This window comes from Lontra canadensis, unplaced genomic scaffold (assembly GCF_010015895.1).
Source record: "Lontra canadensis isolate GAN:19392208 unplaced genomic scaffold, GSC_riverotter_1.0 scaffold1, whole genome shotgun sequence".
Taxonomy (NCBI): domain Eukaryota; kingdom Metazoa; phylum Chordata; class Mammalia; order Carnivora; family Mustelidae; genus Lontra; species Lontra canadensis.
Genome location: NW_022630995.1, coordinates 6,047,309 through 6,065,869, shown reverse-complemented (window position 1 = coordinate 6,065,869; position 18,561 = coordinate 6,047,309). Strand labels below are relative to the sequence as shown.

Below are 18,561 nucleotides of genomic sequence, written 5' to 3'. Positions count from 1 at the left end.
CTATCTCCCTCCCCTTGACAACTTGTGTTTAATTTCTTGTCCCACCCTCCATACCAGCTGAGGGTGAGGTGCTGGGAGGGTGTCCCAGGAAGGCCTGGCACTCCCTCAGCACCCTGGGCCCAGAGCTTGGAGACCAAGAGAAGAAATAGCCATTGGGAGGAGAGAGAGTGCTCGAAAGGCCCAGCCCCATCTAGCTTCCCTTTCCTCGCAGTGGTGAGACCCAGGGCCTTGCTGGAGTGCTGGACTATTCTGTGGGTCGGGCTGCGCTTTGCCATGGACATATCTTACAATCCAAATGGCATTTCCTGGTGTTGATGGCTATGTGAGCTTGCCTACTTCATTAACTTAATTCCTGGCAATTCTCTTCAGACTCTTGTGAGCCTGGTAGAATGAAAGCATGGCCCTGTTCTGGTACTTTCCACAAACTGCCTGCTCTGTTCATGTGTGGAGAGCATGGCATCTTTGAGAGACAGACACAAGTTAACTGAGCTAGGACAGTCCTCGCAACCTCACAACCTCTCCCTGCTGTTTGCTGGTGTGTGTCTCATCTTTCTCTCTGACATTGGTATGACCTCCTGATCCCAAGGCAAAACCTCATTCCCTGCTAAGTGCTGTCCTGGTGAATTCGACTGGATCAGTCCGACCTGACATACGACAGAAAACTTTAAGTGCATTCAGAAATTCCCACTGAACACTTTATCACAAAACCAAACAGAATGGGGTCACTTCTGGGACTGTACAGATTATCAGAAGAAGCAAGAATTTCATAAGGGATTTACTTTTGGGCTCCAGCATTGGTTGATTTAAGGAGGTATCACCAAAATCCTTAAAAAAAAAAAAAAAAAAGATCCACCGATACCCAGGGTCCCTTAAAGCTAAAGAAAGTTCTGGCCTCACTCAGTGCAGCTGGATATTTATAATTATGATCTTGAACTGGTCATGTGATCACCTATTATTCAAGTGATATTGTATCACAGCTAGCCTGAGTTAAAGCCTGATGAGGATCTTTGAGTTCTTTGGGCACCTGAGTGGTTCTGTCGGTTAAGCATTTGCCTCAGGTCATGATCCTGGGGTCCTGGAATCAACTCCCACATCCGGTTCCTAGTTTGGCAGGGAGCCTGCTCTCTCTCTACCCCCCTACTCATGGTCCCTCTCGCTATCTTTCTCTCTCTCTCTCAAATAAATAAGTAAATAAAAATCTTTTTTTAAAAAGCTCTTTCAATTCTTACACCTTTTAATTTTTTGAAAGGAAATGCTGAGCAGACAGGGAGTTGAAGAGATCTGAACACCCACGTTCATAGCAGTATTTGAATATTTGTAATACTCAAAAGAAGCAACCCAAGCAGTTGTGCATTGACAGATGAACAGATAAGCAAAATGTGTTTTGTACACATAACAGGATATCGTTCAGCTTCAGAAGGGAAGGAAATCTTGTCACAGGCTACAGGAGAGATAGACCTTGACATGGGAAGTGAAGCAAGCCAGTCGCAAAATCAAGTATCATGTGATTCCACTTAGATGACGTAACCCAGAGTGGTTAAATTCACAGGCACAGAAAGTAGAATGGTCGTTGGCAGGCGCCGGGGGTCCAGGGGGCTGAGGGTTATGGTTTAGTGAATACAGTTTCAGTTTGGGAAGATGAGAGTCTTCCGGATGGTGGGATGGCCACACACCGTGGACGTTCGCCACGCCACTGAGCTGTTCACATAAACACAGCTAAGGTGGTAGATTTTATGTCGTGTATCTTACCACAGTTTTTAAAAAGGAAATGCTGAGCAGGCAGACCATGTGCTCATAATTATTATGCAAACCAAAGTGAGTATTTGAGGTGTTTTATGAACTTCTTCTTGGATCAGATTTCTCGAGAGAAGAGCCTAAGTTACAAAGATGTGCTTTCGTGATGCCTGAGAAATAAATCTTCAACACGAAACAAGCTGCTCAAAAAATGGCCCCTTATTAGACATTTATTAGACATTTTGAAGAAACTCCCCTTCCAGGTCTGTCTGCTGGGGATGTCCACTCCTGTCTTAGAGGCCCTTGCCCCAACCCAAGGTCATCTTGGCCATCAGAGTTGCTCTGCTGCTGTTCTTTCCCAATTCCCTGAGTTCTGTTGTCATCCATGCAGTTACCCTAGCCTGACATCTGGGCATCTTCCTTGACCTGTCCGTCTTTCTCGCCAGCTCCCACACCTAATCCAAATGAACAAAGCTTCTGTCCTTTCAAAGACTGGTGCCCAAGTGTTTGCAGCAGCCCTAGTCATAAGAGACAAGATGCGCAGACAGCCCGCGTGCCCATCAATGGGGGAATGGATACACCAGCTGTAGTACATTGACAGTGGCATACTATTGAACAGACAAAAGGAAGGAGCTGTTGAAACAAGCTGCCACGTGGTGAACCTCAAAAACACGCTAAGTGAGAGAAGCCAGACCCACAGGATAACCTAGCATATGTTTTACTTATTTGAAATCGTAAGGAAAGGCCAATCTTTAGAAATCTACTTATTTGAAATCTTTAGGAGAGGTCAATCTATAGAAACAAGATTCATAGTTGTCAGAGTTTGGGAGTGGGAGCAGGGCAGCTTCCAGAGGTGATGGAGATGTCCTAAAGCTGGACTGTGGTGATGGTTGCACACACACTGTACATTTATTAAACACCACTAATTTGTATACTTTCTCTTAAAGTTAGCATTCTATTTGGAGAAACACCTAGATACTGAATCATAGCTTTATCATGGAAAGGATGCAAAGGAGCATGACTTTAAATCAACAAAGATTTTTGGGGGTACCTGGGTGGCTCAGTCAGGTGAGCGCCAGACTCTTGATTACAGCTCAGGTCATGATCTCAGGGGTGCGGGATAGAGCCCCGCTCAGGGTCCATGCTGGGCGTGCAAGGAGCCTGCTTGGGGATTCTTTCTCTCCCCCTCTCCCCCTCTGCTCACTTGCACTTGGGCATGCGTGTCTCTAAAATAAATAAATCCATGAAATAAAAAAAAATAATAAATCCTTTTAAAAAATCAACAAAGATTTTAAAGAAGGTTTCAAAAGAGATTAACAAGGCACCTCCTGGTTTTTCTCTTCATCAGCCCCTCCCTTTGATCCTCTCCAACGGTACCTTATGTCAGTCTGTTTATTTGTTTGTTGAACAAATATTCGAGCATCTACTATGTGCCACATGCCTGGTGCTTGAGAAGAGTTAAATAAACCAAGCAAAAGCCCTGCCCTCTTGGAGCTTCTCTTCTGGAGCGGAGGGAATGTGTCACATCCAGGCAGTCCTCCCATGGCCGGGTCCTGACTGGGCTCTGGCCTCGTTCCATTCCCAGCCGTGGTACTGTAGGCAGGGTGATCCTTTTATTTTTATTTATTGATTTTAAAGGCTTTATTTATTTATTTTAGAGAGAGAGAGGGAGAGTGTGCGCAAGCATGAGTAGGGGGAGGGGCAGAGGAGAAGGGAGAGAGAATCTCAAGCCGACTCCCTGTTTGGGGCTTAGTCCCATGACTCTGAGACATGAGCCTGGCTGAAATCAAGAGTCAGACGCTCAACCCATTGAGCTACCCAGGTGTCTCCCCAAATGATCCCTTTAAAACACAAATCTGATCCTGTCCCTCTGCTTCAAGTCTTCCAATGCTTTTCTGTTGCCTTTTTTCAAACTCTTAACCAGGACCTGAGCAGACCTACATGTCTGGTGCAGCTCAAGGTTCAGGCTGTGTCCACCCACTTGGCCACTTCCTCCTTTGTACTCTCCTCCTGCCATATTGGTTTCCTCCCATTCCTGGGTCTTGCTGGGCTCTCCTCCCTCTACGCCCTTTGTCCAGCTAACACCTATTCACTCTCCGGACCTCAGTGTGCCGTCCTTTCACAGTTCATCAGTTCTGGTTTAGGATGCATTTCTCCGTCCTCCAGCCTGCAAACGGATTCCATCCCCCAGCACCCGTGGCATAGTCGTTGTTCAATAAAACGGGTTCTAGATGAATAAACACCCAGAAAGAAACATCTATAGAGAAACAGGTTTAACTGGTAGTGACTTTGTTTTCTATGTGACGTCATGCCTCCACCCTTAGGGGAAAGTGCTTCTCAGAATTCTGATCTGGGAAATAGGAGCTCCGTGTGCCATCACGGATACACGGAGAAAGCCAAGATGATTTATCCCTCTTTGAAAAAAATGAATGTAGCAAGACTCTTTGGTCGAATGACATACATGGAAGTAACATTAATGAAGTGATATTCATACAAAGCTCTGAGCTCATTGGCCTAAAATAAACTGAGGTAATATATTTTCAGAGAAATAAAACAACAAAACCATTCCTATAGTTGGTCCCTAAGATGATTGCGTCAGTAGTCATTTGTCTTAACTATTTTGATCAGCTTCTTCTGACTGTAAATTATTGTTACTTCAAGTTACGGGTCAAAAAAAAAAAAAAAAGGAAAATATCCTGTTTCCCTCCCTCCTCAGTCTGTGTTGATGATGGAGCAGTAAGCTCAAATTGTGTGGGAGGTTTCTTGTTTTAAAATTTCTTCATTCCCTTAAGAAAAGCTACTTTTATCTCATTATTTTTTTTTTAAGGATAGATGGGTTTTAATTTGGTGAGAAAATACCCTTGCCATTAGGAGGATTCTGCCTCATTACCTCTTGTTAAAAAAAAAAAAAAAGAAAAAAGCCCTCCTCCTCTCCAAATTTGCAGAACTAAAGGAAGCATAAATTAAAACAACATTTGTTGTTTGTTACTTTCACCAACAAACACTTCTCTCCAAAAGAAAAAACACCAAACCAAAGCACGTTAAAAAGCAGTTCCTTCCCTACAATAAATCAGTCAGTGTAAACAGCTTAGTCTCCCAACTAGAGAAGAAAGAAAAAAATGGGACGAGGGAGGGGAGAGGAAGAGAATTTGGAAGAAAAGGTGGGGGTTCCTCCTAAGTGCCTTATTTTGCCGAATGGCATGGCTATCTTCAACTGTTAGCTCTCTGGGTCTCTCGCAGACTCGTGACCTGGAATTCGGCAGGAAGAACTAAATTAGTCTGTTATGTGGACTTCAAAAATGTCTTTGGCATTATCCATGATATACACAGAACTTAACAAATCTCCCATTGGCTAGTGCGTCAGAATGAGACATTTCTCCAGAGAAAGAAGACCCACAGCTTTCCTCTCTGCTTCTACACTCTTGTTATCTTTCTCTTTTTTCCTCTTTTGTCCACATGAAGAGAAAGGATATTTGTGTGTATCTGTGAGGGAGCTAAAAGGGAAAAAAAAGAAAGAAAGAAAGAAAAAAGCTGGGGACGGGGAGGAAAGAGCAGCCGCAGGAACAGTGATGAACTTCCTCTTCAGGAAGCATTTGGCTACTTTCTTCCTGTTCTTATTTATCCCTTAATTTTTTAAAAAAGTTTTTTTTTAAATTTCTAATTGTGGTAAAAACACACATAATATCAAATTCACCATCTTCACCTTTTTTTTTTTTTAAGATTTTATGTATTTGGCAGAGAGTGATCACGAGAGAGCACAGCAGGGGGAGCTGCAGAGGGAGAGGGAGAAGCAGGCTCCCTGCTGAGCAGGGGGCCCAGAAGGAACTGGGGCTCCCAGGACCCTGGGATCCTGACCTGAACTGAACAGACACTTAACCAAATGAGCCACCCAGGCACCCCCATCGTCACCATCTTAAAGTATACTCATACTGTTGTGCAGCAGATCTCTAGAAAGTTCTCTAGAAAGTTCTCTAGAACTTTCCATCTCTCTGAACTGAAACTGTGATACTTGTTGAACAGTAGCTCCTCATTTCCCCCTTTCCTGGTGTTTTAAAACCAGACCTAGAAAGACGGCTTCTTCTGATTCTATCTCATGTTCTCATGACCTCACCTGTTAGGAAGTAAAAACATTTAAACGTTGATGCAAAGTAAAAGATACATGCTTTCCCTGAACGGTGATCCTTGTGTGCATTTCTTTTCCATTCCACACATTCTAAGACAGGTGAAGGAGGAAACAAATCCTCTCCCTGAACCTTCGGGACATGGTCTCTCTGGCTGACCCTAACATAGTGGTCAAGGGTGAGTCGTCCTCTAATCAGAATTATGCACCTTACCAAGAGCACACATCAGATTTCCAGAAGTCATCCTCTCCCTCCTCCCCCGCCCAGCCTCCCCATTCCCCCCCACTCTCCAGCAGCTGTGACACGCTGGTCTCCGGTCTCGTGGTTCACACCAGTGGCCAGGGTCCCCACTTGCGCTGCCTCCAGTCTTCTGAGGGCTGGCAGTCAGGCAACAAGAAAACCAGGGGTGTAAATCACGGGCTCAGACAGTTTCCTGTGGGGGAGGCTTTAAGTTCCCATCAGAGCTTTTCATTCCAGCACATGGAGGGGAGACCATTGCTCCCTTCAGAGACACATACAGATGCAGACCAGAGGTGACGAGTGAGGCGAGATATAGACGGAGAGCAGGTTGTAAGCGCAGAGTCGAGACACTTGGCACAGGCTTTCATTCTTTTGCCTAAAACATATCCTTTTAATGAGGAGGGGGAATCTCATGCTGGATTTAGAGAAAAATAACCAAATTCTTAATCTGGCAGTTCCAAAGCTCCTTCAGCAGAGGAAGGATTCTCACTTGGTAGTAATACGGAATCACCACTGGTATTTCTAAATAGGTTTTAAAGCACCGTTTGTTTTGTGAACTCTGTAGTTCTGTTTTGGGGGGTTTTGTTTGTTTGTTTGTTTTGTTTTTGTTTTTTTAGAGAGGGAGGGAAAGAGAATCTTAAGCAGGCTCCATGCCCAGCATGTAGCTCCATCTCAGGACCCTGAGATCATGACCTGAGCCGAAACCAAGAGTTGGATGCTTAACCAGTGGAGCCACCCAGGTGCCCCTGGAGCTCAGTAGTTCTAAAACTCCCATGAAGGGGCACCTGACTGGCTCAGTCAGAGGAGCATGTGACTCTTGATCTGGGGGTTGTGAGTTCAAGCCCTACATTGGATGTACAGATGCGTATAAAGCATATAAATATGCTTAAAAAGAAAACACTCAGGGTGCCTGGGTGGCTCAGTGGGTTAAAGCCTCTGCCTTCAGCTCAGGTCATGATCTCAGGGTCCTGGGATCAAGCCCCGCATCGGGCTCTCTGCTCAGCTGGGAGCCTGCTTCCTCCTCTCTCTCTCTGCCTGCCTCTCTGCCTACTTGTGATCACTGTCTGTCAAATGAATAAATAAAATCTCAAAAAAAAATCTGAGCTTCATCTCTAGTCTATAAAATGAGACTGGTAATAGATACCTTGACATGTTATTATAAAAATTAGAACTAAGGTAGAGAAAGCCTGAGGCAAGGTATATGGCTTGGACTAGGCACAAAATGAATGGTGGTTCTGTTAGGCTGTGGCTCCGCTCTTTCTGGTCTACCACCAAGAAATGTCAGCCAACAGCCTGCCAGGATCTGCCCAGGACCCTGTGACCTTCTTGCCTTTGGCCAGCATAAGTGCACTCTGGACACCTCCCAAAGGTGCAGATTACAAGAACTTTAAAAATGAGTTTTCTCTCCGATCTTATCTTCTGGTTCCTAGGCAAGAGCTCTAAAGTATGCGGAATAACACTGATATCCGGCTTGGAGTAGAAGAGTTTCCTGAACACCTACTGGAAGAAAGTTGGGCTCAAAAACAAATCAGCTGGAGAGTAAAGGGAATTTTTTTCATTGCTTGAATCTACATGTGAAAGTACAACATAAAACTGTGTGACTTGTGCAGAATGAAGGGGATCGTGGAAAATGAACTGTTATCGTGGTGCGTGGTGGCTAGACTCTTTAAAAGCACATTGCCTGTGGGTTTTTAAAGAATAAGGGCAGTTGAATTGGCTTCTTTAAGTCAATAAAGTGAGACTGCCAAAGAAGTAAACGGGAGTGACATTTAATTTCTCTGTTTTTCTTTTGAGAGCCAGAGAAGCTAATGCTTCGAGACCAATGAAGCTGCCAGCCAGCTCATGGAAAATTTTATTTTCAAAACCAAGCTTACAAATGAAGATAAAATCTTTAAAAACAAAAAAAAAAACTTAATGCACCAAATAGGATTTAAGTCCTTTTGAAAAATCTGTAGACATTAAATACCGTATCGTCTAAACTTTAGTAGCCGTAAATCATCAAAGTGAGTCATCTACATTTCAAAAATTCCATCTGGTTTTACCCTCGCGGCTTTCCCTGTTTTTATCCCTTGAAGTTATACTTCTGTAGCACCTTGGGTTTTTCTTAAAGCAGATGTGGCAGTGTCGATGACATTTAAATGTTTAAATATTTATATATGGAGGCCTGGGTGGCTCAGCTGAGGTCATGATCTCAGGGTCCTGGGATCGAGTCCCAGTGGGGCTTCCTGCTCAGTGGGGAGCCTGCTTCTCCCTCTCCCTCTGCCCCCTCCCCCGGTTCATGCTCTTGCTCACGTTCTCTCGCTCTCAAATAAATAAGGTCTTGAAAAAAAATATTTAAATGCAAGGTTTCATAGAACACAGTCTTAGGAAGAAACCTAGCCAGGAGGATAGGTGTTTTGATGTTACGAATAAAATCAAGATGTCCTTTTGGGAAGGTTAAAATTCTGATACAAGGCAAAGAGAAGTACCAAGTTATGGGGTGGTTCTTTTAAAAAGGAATTTTGTTTTTGTCGAAGCTTTGCATTGTTATAAGGAAACCATTGTGGCTGACTCTGACGACTTCTCTGGATCACAGAAATGGCTCTTGAACCACAAGTAAGTCAGAGGTTAGCACGCAGTGGAATAACATGAGACTTTCAGTCACTAAAGCAGATTTCTATAAATCAGTGGCTCGGTCTGCATGCCAGTTTACAACAGGAGCGCCCGTCTCCACAGCCACGTCTGCGGGCTCCTCAGGCATCACACGTGGTCGCACTCAGGTACCTCACCCTGCCTTCAAGCTCTCCACCACGGCCCTCCAGGCATGCAGGGGTTTTCCATCCCGATTACTCTCCCTTGGTCTTCCCTTTTCTCTCAGCTCCCGCACTGTCTCCCCAGCATCCCCTCCCCAGCCGTCATCACGTGGACTCCGAGGGAAGCAATTTCTGTGAAAATACAAAGGGCAAACCAGCAGCAGGAATTGCCCTGAGTTCCATCTCTCGGTGGGTTATGCGTCTTCCTCTTCATACGTCCCCCAGATCCTTATTTATCCTCATCTGTATCTTCAGAAACATAGGAATATTTTTCTAGAAAGGGAAAGAATAAATTTAAAGCCTCCATCAGATTGTATTGCATTATGTCCCAGAACAGATTTCAATCCTCAGTTCTTACACTGCTTGGACATCATCTATTAAATAAAATACCCTCCTTCCTGGGGGCACCTGGGTGGCTCAGTGGGTTAAGCCTCTGCCTTCGGCTCAGGTCATGATCCCAGGGTCTTGGGATCGAGCCCCGCATCGGGCTCCCTGCTCAGTGGGGAGCCTGCTTCTCCCTCTCCTGCTGCCCCTCTCTCTGGCTCCTGCTGTCTCACACTCTCTTTCTCTCAAATGAATAAATAAGATCCTTTTCAAAAAAAGTTAAAAAAAAAAAAAAGCCCGGCTTTCCTTGATGGGAAAGAATGTTGGTACTTCTGCGCAGGTGCTGGTTGGCGGCCAATGCCGGCTGGCTCAGCCTGGTCTGCCCTCGCCCACGCCGCCTCCCTCCTTGCCCTGCTGCGCTCTCCCCAAGGACAAGGTCATGCCGTGCCGGCATCTGCACTGCCGCTGAACCCAGGCTGTTAACGACCTGTCACTTGCGGAGTTCTACCTTTCAGGACCCAGGGTCGTTGGTACTCACTGTCACTTACACCACATGCCTTTCTCCGAGAGTCAGAAGCCCTTCACATACCAAGCGCCCGTCACCTTGCTCCAGAAGGGTGCTGCCGCAAAGGGGAGGGGACAGCTGTCGTAGAATGGGCAGCCCTGTTCGGAGCCGCAGAGTGAAACAGGAGAAGCACCTCCTCTGGCACAAAGACCTGGAACCCTGGCCAGGCTGACTTGCTTGCCCTGCACCTGACCTGTGCGTTCTATAAGCAAATTTACAACGAGGATTTTCTTCCTGAAATTTTGCTTGTGACCAACATTTACATGAAGACCAGGAGTTGAAGATTTTACCATGATTATCCCACAGAATCCTCATTCTCCCCACATCCAGTTAATCTTGACTTTAAGTGCAACCGAATTAATAAGAGCCAAATCCAATAAGCACTTATTTTATGTCAGAGTCCTTTCTGTGCGCCTCACATGGAGGATTACAGCTAGACCCCCAGCAATCCTAGCACTCGGGTTCGGTTGTTAGTTTTGTTTTAAAGATTTTATTTATTTATTTGAGAGAAAGAAGAGAGAGAAAGAGAGAGCACGAGCAGGGGGCAGCAGGCAGAGGGAGAGGGAGAAGCTGGCTCCCCGCTGAGCAGGGAGCCCCACTCGGGGCTCCCGGGATCATGACCTGAGCCGAAGGCAGACGCTTCACCAACTGACCCCCAGGCACCCCTCGGGTTCCGTTTTTAAGCTCTCATTTCATAGATGAGGAATTTGCTTCATGGGCAGGTAATGACAGGCCCAAGGTCACACAACAGGGCCTGTGGCCAGGATTCCAAGTGTCGTGCTCCGGAGCCTGCACTCTTAGCCACGAAGCAATGCTGGCCTCACAGGCGTGGGACTCTCCCTTAGGCCTTATGGTCAGAATGAGTGAGCCCGGCCTGTCCCACACAGTCACTCCTCCACATACCATCAGTGTGACTTCTTCAAGGTGCAGAGCTTATCAGGACATTGGTGTAATTCCAAGCGATTTCTCATCGCCCACAGGATCAAGTGCAGATCTTGAAGATGGCCCAAAAGGCTTCATTTTCATCATCTGCCTCTCCCGTCTACCCCGTCTGCCACCCGCCCCCGCCCTACCATGTGACTTGCAGATACCCAAGTGGCCTGTGCTCTAAGATGCTTCCAGACCTTCAGACTTTCTGACCTGACCTTTCTCTGCCCTCCTCTTCTTACCCCAGTAAGCCCCTGTACGTTCTTCAGGACCTCTCTCACGCATCTCTGGACCCTTCCTTGACGTAGATAGTCTCTCTGCTACCGGCACACAGATGAATCAAAATAAAAACAGCGATGTTTTGTTTTGTTTTGTTTTGAGTTCTCACAGGCTAGACACACGGTGCTGTGCCTCGTTCAGTTTGCTGGGCACAAATCTTGAGCCACAAACACAATTATGGAGGAATGTACCTGCTTCCTTTCTGGAAACGGACTGCAATTTCTGTTTTGAGAGCTCACTCGGCACAGACAGGAGCTTAGTCTCAGCTGATTCCCGGGCTCCTCCAGCTCCCGGGTTGCGGCAGAGCTGTGAGAGCCTGAAGCAGAGGCAGGGGGACACGTGTGTCACAGGGCGGCCGAGTCGCTCCTTTGACCTCCACATCACCATCCCCCCGTGCTGCTGTCTCACGTGTCTGGTGACCGTCCAGGCTGGGAGGGTGGTATCTGCCGCCGCCTCAGATCCATCTGGCGCCGACGCCGTCTTGGCTTTTCCAGAAACATCCTGCGTCTCCTGGACCACCCTGGTCGGGAGCACTGGTGGAAGGCGTGACGCTCTCTGCTGCCCAGCTGCCTCACATAGATGCTTCTTTGACTCCTGCTGAGTTCCAGCAGCTATGGGACGAGGCCCGCTCCCCAGACTCTTGCTTGGGGGCCTGCAGACTTTCTGCTTGCAAATCCCTAAGCGTATCTGGAGCGTCCGTCTTGCCCCATGTGGGACTCAGAGTCGCCCCAGCTTCGAACTTCCCTTCGCTTCTGACTCTCTTCGCCCTTCTCTGTGAGTCCTAGAAAGCTGTGGTGTCTATTGTGGAGAAAACACGGGCTCTGACTGAGTGTTCTTCCCAATCTTTTTTTTTTTTTAAAGATTTTATTTATTTATTTGACAGGCAGAGATCACAAGTAGGCAGAGAGGCAGGCAGAGAGAGAGGGGGGGAAGCAGGCTCCCCGCTGAGCAGAGAGCCCGATGCGGGGCCCGATCCCAGGACCCTGAGATCATGACCTGAGCCGAAGGCAGAGGCTTAACCCACTGAGCCACCCAGGCGCCCCTCTGTCCACAGTCTTGATCACCACACTCTGCTGTTCTTATCACGTGGTGCTGAAATAATTTCTTCAGGTGTCTCAGTTTCTGCTGAGCACTGGGACATCAAGGCTAGGACTTCATGCAGCTTGTTATCCTCAAAGCCGGACACTTCGCAGGTCCTCAGCAGGCGGTATTTGAATTGAAATGGGCCAAGGAGAGAGAAAGGAAGGAAAGGAAAGGGGAAGAGAAAAAAGGTCAATGGGAAGATCTTCTCTTAGGCTATTCTAAAACTTCCTGAATGATCTTCTGCCAATCAAAATCCAAGCAAAATTGCTGGTATTGTCTTAAGTCCTGTCTAGAACAGCATTCTCCTTACGTGACACTCAGATTACTGAAGACATAGAAATTATTTCCTCGTGTCCAGAAAAGAAAGGGGTGTAATGTCATCAATGGCACAGCAGTAACAAGAGAGGGTCACAGGTACACGTGAGTGATGTGCCCAGAACTAGTGACGGCTGTCATCCCTCATTGTGGGTCCGGTTGACGTTTCTTTACCTTCAAGACATTGTCATCCAAGCTGCTGGTGGTGTATAAATCTGATAACTTCTAGAATTTCACCCCTCCCTTTCTATGACATTTTTTGTCTGAAAACTCTTATTACCCCAACATTACACAAGTCCTTCCGATAACAAATACCGTATTTATTAGACGATGTGTCTAGGGGAAGGGTGAAGGCTTTAGGCTGTGACGTGCCCAGGTGGCCATAAAGGCAGGTTTGCTGAATCGTTTCCCTCCTTGCTCATGATTGTTTATCTACAGTGTGCCTTGGTTTTACACTTTTTATTAGTTGACGTTATTGGGGTGCCTGCTGGCTCTGTCCGCGGAGCATGCCACTTTTGGTCTTGGCGTTGCTGACTTGGAGCTCCATGTTGAGGGTAGAGTTTACTTTAAAAAAAAAAAAGGTTATTATTTACTATTGTAACAAATACTATAACACAATAAAAGTAATGTAAGAAAGTCAACATTTTCCCATGCCGCCTCTTTGGGGTAACTTCTGTTAGCAGTCTGCTGTCTGTTCTTCCTTGTGTGCTTAACGTATGTGTTTGAGCACATCATCATGTTATAGGACCCACATGTTCCTTTCAGTTCTCCCTCCCGCCCTCAACCTCGTCTTTTACCCTGTAGCTGTCATCTCTCGTTCTTCCCCCTCTTCCCTTCTCCTCCTTTCTCTTTCTCTCTTTCTTCTCCCTATTTTTCATTTTCCACCTTTTCCTCCCTCCTTCCCTATTAGCCTCGCAATACCCAGACTCTGAGGAAACTGAGTTTTCACCCTCAAGGTGTGACAGCTCCAGCTAAGCTTTGGGGACAGACTTGATTCCTTGGGTTGCCCTGCGGTCTGACGAAGCCTCAGCCTGAGAGGCAAGCATGGGAAGAAATAAAATACCCCATTTATCAACGTTAGCAGACTTGGTTGAAATATTTCAGAACTCAGGGTGCTTTTGTAATTATTGAAATCTTTATGGTAAGCATTTAATTCAAGGACTAACTTATGATTATTGTTTTTAAAAATACCCCCATTCTACAGAGGTATTTAAAAGCAAAAGATAGGGACGCCTGGGTGGCTCAGTGGGTTAAGCCACGTCTTCGGCTCAGGTAATGATCCCAGGGTCCTGGGATCGAGCCCCGCATTGGGCTCCTTGCTTGGCGGGGAGCCTGCTTCTCCCTCTCCCTCTGCCTGCCACTCTGCCTGCTTCTGCGCACTCTCTCTCTCTGACAAATAAATAAATAAATAAAATCTTTAAAAAAAAAAGCAAAACGTAAATTTATGGTTAGCCCCCAAGATTTCTCTTCTTGCAGTTCTACTGCCCAGGAATAGTTTAGTATTTCCTTTCAGAGGTTTCTCTAGACTTGTATAAAACATACTAAACGTTGTATATCATGTGGCTTAATCATATGGAGATCTCTGGGTACTACCTCTGGGTCTGTCTCCTTGTCATTGTGGCATGATCTGCTTCGGAATTCATCTAACCATTTCCAATACGAGCACTTGCTTCTGATTTTGATTTGCTTCTGATTTGGTTGCTTCTGATTTCCAGGATGCAATTCTAATCTTTCCGCCAAAACTTTCCCAAGAGAATGCTGTCCATCCTTGTCTCCTTGGTGACCCGAGGCTGCTGACATGAGTGACTCTTCCTTTCATCATTGACCCCCTGCAACACTGAAGATGTCCTCTGTCTCCTACATGTCCACGAAGCGATCCCTTCGAGGCTCATCTCTTAGTTTTGTTGCTCTGTTCTTCTTTTGGCTTCCATTTAGACTTGTGCGGCTTTGATGCAAGATCCCAGATCTGGCCCCCTGGGATGCGAGATCCCAAGATCTGCCCCCCTACTGCCGTGCAATGGTAGCGGCCCACACAGTGTGTGCACTTTGACCGACCCAGTCCTGCCCTCTCTTTTCCTTGGGTTCTGACCTCTGCAAGACACCAAGTAACTTTCCAGGTGACACGTTCCCTAAAGGCCTTTACTTGAGACCCTGGTCCTAGGGCCCCAAAGAACAGAAAACACAGCAGTGCCCTTGTCAGTAAGAGTCCGCTGCCCCGGGGCCCCTGGGTGGCTCAGTGGGTTAAAGCCTCTGCCTTTGGCTCAGGTCATGATCTCAGGGTCCTGGGATCGAGCCCCGAATCGGGCTCTCTGCTCAGTGGGGGGCCTGCTTCCTCCTCTCTGTCTCTGCCTGCCTCTCTGCTTACTTGTGATCTCTCTGTCAAATAAATAAATAAAATCTTAAAAAAAAAAAAAAAGAGTCAGCTGCCCGAAGGAGAGGATGCCTTAAATAAGGAGAGATAGTGGGGGAGCTGTTAGCTGGGACACCTGGGGGCTCCCTGAGTCATTTACAAGAAAGGACTGTGATGGGGGAAGAGTGGCTGAGAAGACAAGGAACGGAGAAGCTGAAAGATCTTACAGGATTTTCCCCTCCACGTTACAATCGCCACTTCATGAAATTAAATTACTTCTTACGGTTGGCATCGTCTTAAATGAACTTTCTTATTGTAAACATCCATTTTAACATCTTGTTCACTAGGATGGTGGCTTACTTGTTTTTGACACTGTGAGCAGTTCAAAAAAATTAAAATATTTATTAAAGTGAATATTACATTAGAAATTATGTCCGCATTAAGCCTGACTACCTATTTGAGAAGGAAGCACCCCAAACGTTCTCCAAATATTTTCTCTCTGAAGCAAGAACCCATGTTTCTCGCCCCCTCCCCAGGGTTTTCCACAGTCCATTTTATTTTATTTTTGTTTCAAATTTTTATTTGAATTCTGTCCAGTTAACATCTATGTAACATTGGCTTCAAGAGTAGAATTTAGTGATTCATCACTTACATACAACACCCAGTGCCCATCACAACCAGTGCCCTCCTAAATGCCCATCCCCCACCTAGCCCATCCCCCACCCACCTCCCCTCCAGCAACCCTCAGTTTGTTCCCTGTAGTTATGAGTCTTCTGGTTTGCTTACAAGAACCCACGTCTCAAGTATATTTGTTCCTCTTAGTGAGTCTTTTGCATTGACTATTAAATAGTCCCTAGAACTGACTTTCAATATTCAACAGGTATTGACTTTGTTTTTTAAGGTGTCACAGTCAAAATAAGAGTATAGATGAACCAGGAGATTTATTGCATGGCAGTGGCAAGAACAAACTGATATTATCATTTAGCAAAGAATTTTGTGATTCAAATATAGTTTTCACATTAATAATTCATTTATTTGGAGTTATGGAAAGAATGTTGGCAAAATTAGTAAGAAGTAATGATTGACTATTTCTAAGTGAAATTTAATTTTTTTTAAGAAGTAGGCTGCCTGCCCAGCATGGAGTCCAGCATGGGGCATGAGCTCATGACCCTGAGATCAAGACCTGAGCTGAGATCATGAGTCAAATGCTGAACTCACTGAGCCACCCAGGTGCCCCTATGTGAACTTTAACTTAATAAAGTACAAGGTATATTTCAAAGCTATACTACTTTAAAACAGGAAAGAAGCTAAATTTGTGAAAAAAATTTCAGAACTCCCATCACATATATGATTTCTATATGTAATTTCTTTAAGGCTATGATTAATTAAATGTATTAAACTAATTGAAATTAAATAACACAAAGAATAATTGCTGAATCTCGAGATACACGGATTTTGAGATATATGAAAATCACCTAAGTTTGCGAAGCTTTTTGTTTGAAAAAGATATTCGTTCTCACAGGTTTCTCCTTCCTAACAAGACCTGACAATTGTAGGGAAGAACTAAGCCTCTGAATGTGTGTACAGTATGAATCAATCGGTCTGGAATTAGCATAGTCAATCTGATGTGATTTTAAATATTTTTAGCTTAGCCTGTTTATCTCAAACTGAAGTTTGGGCTTAGAAGTTGAAATATATTTAAGAGAAACGGGAGGAGATGAAAGCACCAAGTGCCTGGACGTGTCACCGCGGCCGGGCATCCTGTCACCACCCCTGTTTCTGACTTATGACCACTCTACCGTCACCACCTTGGTGGACCTTCTACATGTCACTCTGCTGTGTCTCTAAGCCTCTGCCTTCAGCTCAGGTCATGATCCCAGGGTCTTGGGATCGAGCCCTGCACGGGGCTCCCTGCTCAGCTCCCCGCTTCTCCTTCTCCCTCTGTCTGCTTCTCCTCCAGCTTGCGAGTTCTCTCTCTCTCTTAAAATAAAAAAGATTTGGCATTTTTAAAAAGCTTTCTTTCTTGATCAATATATCTGTTTTAATCTTTTTAAAAATGCTTTGGATACTACTGTGATAGCACCATTTCTGGGTACAGTCTTTTTTTTTTTTTTAAGTAAGCCCCACGTAAGGAACTTGAACTCATCACCCCGAGACCAAGACCTAAGCTGATTTCAAGAGTCAGATGCTTAACCGACTGAGGCACCTGTGGTCCCCCGGAGTACAGTTTTAACAGGAACTGAAAGGCAGCATGACTTTACAGAGACCATCTTTAATAATCGTCTTGGAGTCGAGCTACCCCTCCTCTCGATACATGGAGCCATTCCAAGGTCATTTATCAGTTCTGCTCTCTGGAGGAAGACCCTTCTGTAGCAGAACTGAAGGGTGAGATGAGGGAACTTGCCCTTGTTGTGCAGGGACGTTAGTGGCATTCTGCATAGGGGTTTCTTTGTTTCCAGGCTCAGCTTCGATCCCATGAGACAGGTTCTTTTCCCTTCATCTACAAATATCCAACAATGCCTCTATGTTACGGATGCAAGTCAAAGTATTGCTCCAGAATGTGTGGTACAAGGGAAGCCCAGGGATTTCCATCATAGTGATGGATTTCCCTGGTATAATATAGGCTGTGCAGGAGGTAAGATTTGGACCTAAAGTGTGTTTTTAATCACCAATTTAAAGCGCTATTTCGTGCAGTAATAGAAGGATCTCTTCCACCCTCATGAGATTTCACCGGAGCCAGAGCCCTCAGGAAACAAGAAAAAGCAGCAGCAGAACGGGTCTCCTGTGTTCTGCCTGCGGAGCTCGAGGCTGTGTCTTCCAGCTGATACTTCTCAAGTCCTCAACATGGTGGCAGACTCCACGTGCTGTCTATACTGAAGGGCTGGCCACTTATTTAAAGCTGAGGTTGTGAACATCACTTTCACCCAAAACTAGATTTCCAGGGGACGTCAAACACGGGGCAGGCAACGTGAGCCTCCCAGCTTCCAACCTGCAGCAATGTGTGTGTGTGGTGGGGTGTTGATTATGGGGCAGGTGTACAGGTGTTTGCGCAAGTTTGTAATACCATATGGAAGACTGCATCCAGTATGAAGGGGAAGGAAGCCTGTCCGTAAAGGTTTTAGTAGAGGTTTGCTGTGATCCTGCTGTGGGGGCTACCGCTGCTTCTGCATTTGGCCAGGTTGTAACAAAGACTACGGCCCTGTAAAGACTCGGGCTTCTAGTTCCTACCTAATGAGGTAGGAACTCGGGCTTCTAGTTCCTACCTAATGAGGCATTCTCTTCTCTGAGTCTGTATGTGTACTTACTGCCTTAAATACAGAACCTGAAAATTTAACAACGGGGATTCCGCTTGAGTGAGAAGAAATAAAACCGATCTCAGACCCTTCTGTTATCTTCACCTCTGGGGATGACATGGGAGAGCAATTAAGAAAGGTACCATAAGGAAAAAATCCTTCCTCCATTGAAGGAGGCTGGAAGGGCTTTGAAGAAAGATGAAACTACAAGCGCATACCTTCCCCAAGAATCTTATTAACAGGGCAGCGAGATCACAAATGCAGAACAAGTGCACATGTGCACATTGTGGAAGGCCCCAGCGTTGGCGAGGCTGGATCCCGCCGCCGGGAGGGACAGCCCTAACCGCCGGCGCAATCACGTGCCTCTCCCCGCGATGAAGCTCCCGAGACAAAACGGCCGGGAAGGGAGGCTGCTGCGGGGTTCGCCGATCGGCCGCGGCCTGGATCTCCCGCGCTGGCTGATACCGAAAAGACGACACACGGAGGGAAAGGATGGTTAATTTCCTTGTAACGTGAGCTTCTTTAATTCCCCCTCCAA

The 18,561-nt window shown here is 45.9% G+C and overlaps 1 protein-coding gene across 1 annotated transcript in view; it reads left to right on the top strand.

The window, feature by feature from the left end:
• The window catches only part of SHROOM3 (shroom family member 3), a 183,867-nt gene that overhangs the window by 94,289 nt on the left and 71,017 nt on the right, over positions 1 to 18,561 (top strand). The window lies entirely within an intron of this gene.